Below are 9974 nucleotides of genomic sequence, written 5' to 3'. Positions count from 1 at the left end.
CTTCAGACATCCAACTTGGATCAGGGAAAACCCTTTGTTCTCCCCCCTCCAGTGGTTACCCTGACGACAGATGCCTCCCAGATAGGGTGGGGGGGCATTGTCTGGGCAGGCTAGTTCAGGGCTCCTGGCTTCCGGACGAAGCTCTTCTCCACATCAATGTGTTGGAGATGAGGGCTGTACTTCTATCCCTACAGGCCTTACACAAGTTTCTTCCTCAGGGCATCATCGCCATCCACACAGACAACATGTCGGTGGTTTGGTATCTGAACAAACAAGGAGGGACCAGATCGTATCCCCTTTGCAGAGAGGCCATGAGAGTGTGGGAATGGGCTGTAGCTACCAACCGCTTCTTGGTAGCGACCCACATCCCGGGAAAGTCAAATGTTTTGGCGGACAAATTAAGCAGGACAATTCTCTCTCCTCACGAATGGTCTCTAAACCGCACAGTAGCAGCCCAGGTTTTCAAGAGATGGGGGACGCCGTGCTGCGACCTATTTGCAACTCCACAAAACACCAAGTGCCAGAGGTTCTTCTCCTTGATTCCACATCAGGAAGTACTAGCCATGGATGCTCTAGCACAACCTTGGCCAACAGGGCTACTTTATGCCTTTCCTCCAATTCCACTCCTTCCCAAAGTTATTCAAAAAGCTTCTCAACTGGGGTCTTCAATGATTCTGATTGCCCCATACTGGCCTCGTCAGATATGGTTTCCTTACCTGAAAAGCATGCAGTGGACGATCCGTGGACCTTAGACCTGATCCCGGATTTGCTAATCCATCAGTCGGGACATTGGCATCAGTCCCTTCAATCTCTAAAATTGACAGCTTGGCTCCTCCACTTCCAACCTTAGTTAGAAGACACACACTAGACCCGGAAGTTGTTCACATTTTATCTTGACCCACAAACCCACCACTAACAAATTGTACCTCAGTAAGTGGAAGAGGTTTGCTATCTGGGCTCAACTCAAGGGCTTAGACCCTATCACTGCTCCTGTCCCAGAGGTTTTGAAATTCTTAACATCCCTGTTTAATCAGGGATCTTCTGTCTCAACTATTAAAGTCCAACTAGCTGCTATCTCTAAATTCCATGAATCCACGGATCCTCCTTTGATGAGCAGCAGACTATGCAAAACGTTCATTAAAGGTGCCAGTCTGTTAAGACCACCAGTTTTCATCCTGCACCTCCGTGGGATCTTGATTTGGTGCTTCGCATTAACATCTCCCCTTTTGAACCGGCTGCTACATGCGAATTAAAATATCTGTCTTGGAAAGCGGCATTCTTAGTGGCTATTACCTCTGCAAGAAGAGTCTCAGAGCTTCAAGCCCTATCTATTAAACCACCGTTTGATTTTCCACAAGGATAGAGTATCACTTAGGCCTAACCCATCCTTTGTCCCAAAAGTCTGTTCTAGTTTCTGTCTTCAACAATCTCTAGAGCTACCAGTTTTCTTTCCAAAATTCTCTAATGAAGCAGAATACACTCTCCATAAATTGGATGTTCACAGGCAATTACGCTTCTATTTAGACAGGACTCAGCAACCGTAAGTCAGACCAGTTGTTTGTGTCCTTCTCAGATAATAAATTGGGCCAAACCATCACAAAAGCTACAATCTCAAAATGGATCAGAGATTGCATAATTCAGGCCTATTCTTCTTGAATAAACAACTTACATCATCTATCAAAGCTCATTCTACCAGAGCTATGGCTACTTCTATAGCCTTTCATTCCAAGCTTCGCTATATCGGAAATTTGTGCTGCGGCTACTTGGTCCAACCCACACTTTCATTTCCCACTACAAATTGGATGTGGCATCTAAAGGGGTGCATCATTTGGTTCCACGGTACTCAGGAGTGTTTTCCAGTGAGCCACCCAGGATTCAGGTGCTAGGGGCTGTCCCATCATTCAGAATGTAGAGATAGGATCACATAACATCTTTTAGTTATGTACTCACCATAACTTCAGATGTTTGGGATCCATCTACCTTTCCTGATACCCACCCTCCTTCCCCTGCCTTGCAGATCAGAAGAGATTGAACGGTTTTGAGCTCAACTGTTTTTATCTTGTTTCATCTGACGATGTTATATAAGCAGGGTATGCGTGTGTGCATGTATGCGGACAAACTAGATCTGAGGGACTGGTAGTGGTGCATCCTGGGATATAGTAAGCTCAGCCAATAAGAGACTTCGCTCTTTGGCATAAGCGTGCCGAGTCGGAGCCGAGGGATCGGCTCCGAACCCATCATTCAGAATGTAGGCGAGATGGATCCCAAACATCTGAAGTTATGGTGAGTACATAACTAAAAGATTATTTTATTATCTTGGGCAAGGAATTAACAGACAGATGTTATGTGATCCTATCTCGCCTACATTCTGACTGATGGGTTCGGAGCCGATCCCTCGGCTCACTCACGCTTATGCCAAAGAGCGAAGTCTCTTATTGGCTGAGCTTACTATATCCCAGGATGCACCACTACCAGTCCCCCAGATCTCGTTTGCCGCTAACAAGTGAAGACGTGGTCTCGAGCTGGCTGAGCTAAGTAGTGATTATTTTCACTAACTTCCTGTCAGGAATTTCTTTATACTTCAACTAAAAGCTGTTTTAACAGCTATCTTGTGTTTTGAGTGCGTTTGGAGAAATTTACTTGGTAAATTCTTGTGTTGTGAGTGTTGTTTGACTAGAAGTACCTCTTGTGTGGAAAGGCCTTTCCCGGTCTTTTTGGTTGTTAGGTGACTTCTGTTCTATTTAGGGATTTCGGATCCTTTATACTGGTGATGGTTTCTCTTTCTTTAAAAAGAAGGACAAAGCAGAGAAAATTTCTTTTTTCTGTCATAGTTACAGTGTTTGTACTGTGTTTGGCTAGTTCACTGAATAATTTACCGGAATGTCTCAGGTTCCTAGGCCTTCAGGCTTTAAAAATTGCACCAAGTGCAACTTTAAAATGTCTATAACAGATGACCACTCTCTCTGTGTTTATTGTTTGGGTGCAAAACATTTGCAGGAGTCCTGCAGCGTGTGTCACGCTTTTTCCTTGAGGGCCCTCCAAGAGAGGAAAAATAAGCTTATATTAAAAGGCCTTATAAAACCCTCCTTCGAAGAAGCTTTAGCATCCTCTCCTTCTCCTGCTAAAAGAAAGAGCGGCTCCGACCAGTCCGTCGGATCCGACCGCCAAAAGACATAGGCAGGCTTCTCCTTGGCTCCAAGGACTTGGAGCCGGGCGAACGGTCTGCCTCGATGCCACCAGTCTCGACTCCTCTGGCTTGGGCCGATGGCTGGGGCATCGAGAGGCGGTCACCGCCGCCGCTCCACTGGTCTCGGAGCCGATGAAGGTTGTCGCTCAGACACTTCCTCCTCGGCGCCTAAGTCCTCCTCGGCACCGATGGAAGCTGGTTGGGTATTCCTTGCGCCGATAGTCATCGAGTCTCGAGCCGGTCCCCTAGCCCTTGGGGCCGTTGGAGAGGCCATCTCGAACCCGTTCAGTATCCTCTAGGTCATCGAGGATGTCAGATTCGGACATAGACAGGGTGCTCCAAAGACTGTTCCAGTCCCCAGTCTTTCAAAAATTTGTTTGGCTCCGACCCAGTTGGCTTCGAGCCGACAGCCCATGTCATTGCCATTCCTCCTCCGACCGCTGGCTCCGTGAGCAGGTGCTGTTGGAGCCGGTGGAGGTCTTAGGGTCGGCTCCGACCCTTACTCCAACCCGCCTTGGTCCGAGTTTGGCACACGGACTTCTTGGCTGGACCCGGGGTGACGTTTGGGACCTATGTTGTCGGTTCCGAGCCTCCCTCTCGGTGCTTGCTGCGGGACTTCCGTCTGCTAGCATGGCTCGGGACGGACACTCCCAGGATTCTGGGGTCCGGCTTTCAGAGCTATGAGGAGTGCCTTGGCCAAGTTTTCTTCGGCTTTACCGGCACCTTCCCTGGGCGTGGAGACTGGGTCTTTGGCAGTTCCCCTGTCCTTAGGCAGCGGAGCCCGGGCCTGAGTTTACCCCTCTGGGGTTCCTCCTCCTGAGGGTTCTTGAGTTGTCTTCAGAGGAGCCCCAAGGAAGAGATCATGCAAGAGGAAGCACGTGGACTCCCGAGTCTCTTACATCGGACACTGATCTTGATGATGCAGAGGGATCCCAAAGTCGTCCTCGGATGATGTCTCATTTGCAGACATTTTAGAGATCCTCAAACAACGAGGCGGCTGGATGTCCAAACCCCTCTGCTGATGAGTCAGTGCTTCTCAAGGCCTTTGGGGCTCAGCCCTCCGCCTCCTGGGTGTCTCCGCCCTTGACGAGCTCCTGGATTTGGTTTGTCGGGCGGGAACATCCAGATACCGTGGAACCAGTGCCTTCTCGTCCTAACAAATTTTTGTCTGCCCCACCCGAGAAGGAGTTCCTGACTAAAGGCGTGGCTGTAGATGCCATGGTGGTGGCATCTGCTACACAACAGGTCGTGGCAGAGGCTTCAGCGTCCGTCCATCCTCCTAATAAGGAGTCTAGGAGCATGGACCGGTACGGGAAGCGCACCCTGACTTCAGCGGCCTTTACTTTAAGGTCCCTGAATTATTTGGCACATTTTACCAGGCTACAGAGGGATCTGGTCAAGGAGCTGTCAGATTCCTCTCGGGTAACCTACCTGAGCAGCTAGCCCAGTCGGTTAGCTCTCAGTTGGCTATCCTTTCTTCAATTTCTAACTCGTCCATGAGGCTCATTTCATATGCGGCCGAAGGGCGGTAGAGCGGCAGGCACAGGCGTGGCTCTCGGAGACAAGCCTGGCTCCGTTGTGTCATTTTGGAGGCCTTCAAGTCTTCCTTCACGACGCTCCCTTTGATGGGTCCTCTTTGTTTGGACCTAAGGTTAAAGACACTCTTACCGCTGTGAGCAAGAGGGAAAAACTTTATCTGCCGTGGGTGCACGTTATTCCACTCCCTTCGGCCTTATCCCAAGGCTAAAGGAGGAGGGAAGATGTGGTTCCGTAAATCACGTAAGTTTTTCCTCAACAGCAGGAAGATTCCCTTCCAGAGGCAGAGGGCGTGGAAATTTTACAGGTACACGCCGTTCCAGAGGCGTCTGAGGGCCCCACAAATCTGGAGACCGCGAGTCCTTTCGTGGCTCTTCAGCCTCCCACACTTCATGAGGGATTGCCCGGCTGTGCTGCTCGGAGCCAGTCGGGTGCCGTTGCCAAGCACCTAAAAGCCTGGGAGTCTATCACTCAGGACAGATGGGTGCCGGATTATTGCCGGAGGTTACACCATTCCCTTCACACACTCACCCCACCGTCCCAAAAATCCGGACCCACCCAGTCAAAGGGAAATTGCAGCCGCAGAGAAGCGTTAAAGCTGCTAGAAAAGGAGTCATCCAACCGGTCCCCACAGACCAGATCGGATCCGAAATTACTCAAGGTTCTTTTAGTGCCAAAAGACAGGGGACCTGAGACCAATATTGGATCTCAGCAGACTAAACCAATCCGTCACGAAATCCAAATTCGAATGGTCACGTTACAATCCATTCTCCCATTGTTGGAGAAGGATGTTTGGATGTGCTCCATAGATCTCAAGGGCGCCTATTATCACATACCGATACATCGGGCGTCCAGGAAGTATCTGCGCTTCAGCCTGGGAGACAGTCATTTCCAATTTTGTGCACTGCCCTTTGGTCTCACCACAGCCCCCAGGGTGTTCACCAAGTGTTTGGCAGTAGTGACTGCTCACCTGAGGAGTCTTGGATTCCAAGTGTTTCCCTATCTGGACGACTGGCTCCTGACTGCCACCACCAGGCATCTACTAATGGACAACCTCAAAGCCACCTTTTCCCTGGGTGCTACCCTGGGAATTACATTCAATTGGTCAAAGTCTGTCTTGCTGCCCTCTCAGCGCATAAGGTTCATAGGAACAGAGATAGACATTAAATTGATGCGCGTCTTTCTTCCTACCGAAAGGATTCTAACTTTACAAGGTCAAGTTCAAGCCCTGCTTTCAAGATCCAAAGCTCCAGCCAGGATGGTCCTGCAACTTTTAGGTTCAATGTCTGCCACGGTTCTCCTAGTTCCTCTGGCAAGATTGCACATGAGGATTCTTCAATGGCTATTATCGACTCAATGGTCCTTTCAGAATCTTCCCCTCAATCACCCCATTATGATTACAGAAATGTGCAAACGGGACCTCCGCTGGTGGCTTCACCCGTCCAATCTGAATCAGGGAAGACCTTTTGTTATCCCCCCTCCGGTGGCCACCCTGACGACGGATGCCTACCAGACAGGGTGGGGGGGGGGCATTGTCTGGGCAGGTTAGTTCAGGGTTCCTGGCTTCCAGACGAAACCCTTCTCCACATCAATGTGTTGGAGATGAGGGCTGTACTTCTGTCCCTTCAGGCTCTCCACAAGTTTCTCCCTCAAGGCATTATCGCTATCCACACAGACAACATGTCGGTGGTCTGGTATCTAAACAAACAAGGAGGGACCAGATCTTACCCCCTTTGCAGAGAGGCCATGAGGGTGTGGGTATGGGCTGTAGCTACCAACCGCTTCTTGGTAGCGACCCACATTCCAGGGAAATCCAATATATTGGCAGACAGATTAAGCAGGACAATTCTCTCTCCTCACGAGTGGTCCCTGAGCGAAACAGTAGCAGCTCAGGTTTTCAGAAGATGGGGGCCGCCGTGCTGCGACCTGTTTGCAACACCACAAAACACAAAGTGCAAAAGGTTCTTCTCCTTGACTCCACATCAGGGGGAGGCAGCTATGGATGCTCTAGCACAACCTTGGCCAACAGGGCTACTTTATGCTTTTCCTCCGGTTCCACTTCTGCGCAAAGTCATTCAGAAAGCTTCTCAATTGGGGTCCACAATGATACTAATTGCTCCGTACTGGCCTCGTCAGGTATGGTTCCCCTACCTGATAAAACATGCGGTGGGCGACCCTTGGGTTTTGGATCTAACCCGGATCTGCTAATTCATCAGTCGGGACGACAACACCAGTCCCTTCATGCGTTGAAGTTGACAGCTTGGCTCCTCCACTTCCGACTTTAGTCAGAAATCACACCTTAGACCGGAAGTTATTCACATCTTATCTTCGCCCACAAACCCACCACTAAGAAATTGTACCTCAGTAAGTGGAAGAGGTTTGCTATCTGGAAGCTCAACTCAGGGCTTAGACACTATCACTGCCCCGATTCCAGAGGTTTTGAAATTTTTAACATCCTTGTTTAATCAAGGATCTTCAGTCTCTACTATTAAAGTCCAACTTGCAGCTATCTCTAAATTTCACGAATTCATGGATCCACCGTTGATGAGCAGCAGATTATGCAAAACTTTCATTAAGGCTGCGGGGCTGTTAAGACCCCCAGTTTTTCATCCTGCGCCTCCGTGGGATCTTGATTTGGTGCTTCTGCCTTAACATCTTCCCCTTCGAACCGGCTGCTACATGTGAGTTAAAATATCTGTCTTGGAAAACTGCCTTCTTAGTTGCAATTACCTCTGCAAGAAGGGTTTCAGAGCTTCAAGCCCTATCTATCAAACCACCGTACTTGATTTTTCACAAGGATAGAGTATCACTTAGGCCTAACCCATCCTTTGTCCCAAAGGTTTGTTCTAATCTCTGTCTCCAACAATCTCTAGAGCTACCAGTTTTCTTTCCAAAATTCTCCAACGAAGCAGAGTACACTCTCCATAAATTGGATGTTCACAGGCAATTGCGCTTCTATCTAGACAGGACTCAGCAAATTCGAAAATCAGACCAGTTGTTTGTGTCCTTTTCAGACAATAAATTGGGTAAAACCATCACAAAAGCTACTATCTCCAAATGGATTAGAGATTGTATAACTCAGGCTTATTACTCTTCAAAGCTCACTCTACCAGAGCTATAGCTACTTCTATCGCCTTTCATTCCAAGCTCGCTATTTCTGAGATTTGTGCTGCGGCTACTTGGTCCAACCCGCACACTTTCATTTCCCACTATAAATTGGATGTGGCATCTAAAGGGCGAGCATCATTTGGTTCCACGGTACTCAGGAGTGTTTTCCAGTGAGCCACCCAGGATTCGGGTGCTAGGGACGCTGTCCCATCAGTCAGAATGTAGGCGAGATAGGATCACATAACATCTTTTAGTTATGTACTCACCATAACTTCAGATGTTTGGGATCCATCTCCTACATTCTAATACCCACCCTCCTTCCCCCGGCCTTGGAGATCAGAAGAGATTGAACGGTTTTGAGTTCTACTGTTTTTATCTTGTTTCATCTGACGATGTTATATAAGCAGTGCGTGCATGTGTGCATGTATGCGGACAAACTAGATCTGGGGGACTGGTAGTGGTGCATCCTGGGATATAGTAAGCTCAGCCAATAAGAGACTTCGCTCTTTGGCATAAGCGTGCCGAGTCGGAGCCGAGGGATCGGCTCCGAACCCATCAGTCAGAATGTAGGCGAGATGGATCCCAAACATCTGAAGTTATGGTGAGTACATAACTAAAAGTTAATCCTGGTATAGTACATGTAAATCGGCTCAGACCAGTGTGACTATGCTTGTCAGATTCCGACACAGACTGGGACATTCTCAAGCTCAAACTTCCAATGTTGAAAGATCCCGGTCCTCTTGAGCTCCTTTGGAGGAAATTTTCTTTTTATCAGATTATTACTAAAGTGAGTGGGGTATTCTTATGGGAACAAATGTACATTTCTCCCTGAACTAAGGAGATGATATGATAATGTTAAGTGCTTATGTCTCATTCTGTCATCTGTTCCTCCTCCAGTGCTAGCCTTTGAGGATATAACTGATGCTGCATGTAACGATCCTGATTCATAACCTTCAGTCCACAAAAAAAGCAAATGAGTTTTGCCAAGTTTGTTTCCCCACCTTAGGTCTTACCCTGCAGCTTGTCTCTACATCTGTGCCAGCAGGGAACAGGCTCCTGATATTCTGTCCTTAGGATGTTCTTTGTGTTTCACTGTTGCAGTCATCACATTTGGGTTATCTGCTTGCAGTAGTCCTCAGTCGGCCTGATTTATCAAAGTCAGGGGGGTAACCATTCATACCCTCTCTGCAGACTAGCCATGGCTCTGTGGAATGCAGCCTTGAGCTACCAAGTGCATCTACAGGCTCAATTCCTACCAGGAAAACTAAAACTAAATACATTGGCAGATGAACTAAGCAGAAATCTCATGGACCCACAAAAGTGGAAACTGGAACCAAAGACTTTCAACATATTGATAAGCAAATAGGGGAGACCAGATATGGACCTGTTTGCCTCCCCCCAGAACTACCAGTTGGACAACTTCTGCACAAGGACTCCCCAAAACAAGCTTGGAAAGAAAAAATCTATCAGTTTATCCCTTCCCTCCTCTGCCTCTCCTCTCCAAAGTACTACTAAAGATCAAACGGGACAAACCAGGGATGATACTGATTGCACCAGACTGGCCACACCAACACTGGTACCCCCTCCTGCGCAGTGTGTCACTGCTGGCTCCATGGCATCTACCTCAGACCCCTACCCTGCTGTCTCAGCAGGAGAGCCAGATTCTTTACCCTCAGCTTTAAACCCTGAACCTGGCAGCCTGGCTAATTTATCTAATCTCTCCGTTACCATCCCACAGTAAAAGTGTTGGATGTCATTTTGGAGTCAAGGAGGCCTAGTACTAGAAAATCTTATGCTGAAAAATGGAAGAGATTCTGTGCCTGGAACAAAACTCAATGGATGGGCACAGCATCGCCCAATTTACCTCAGATTCTTCAATATTTAATTGAGATGCTTCACAAGGGCCTTTTTTTTTTTTTCATCCATCAAAATTCATGCCACAGCCATTTCAGCTCATTTATAACACAGAACCACCCCTCTTCTCTCATCCACTGCTCAAGCAGTTCCTCAGAGGGGCCAAAAACTTAAGACCACACAGGAGAGCCCCAAATCTGGCCTGAGACCTTAACTTTGTATTGGACAAACTCCTTCTTCCTCCTTTTGAGCCAGCTGCAAGTGCAGAGTTAAAATTACTTTCTTGGAA

Source organism: Protopterus annectens, chromosome 1.part1, assembly GCF_019279795.1.
Source record: "Protopterus annectens isolate FY-2018-M chromosome 1.part1, PAN1.0, whole genome shotgun sequence".
NCBI classification, from domain to species: Eukaryota; Metazoa; Chordata; order Ceratodontiformes; family Protopteridae; genus Protopterus; species Protopterus annectens.
The sequence above is the reverse complement of the archived record's forward strand: the minus strand, read 5'-3'. Positions refer to the sequence as shown.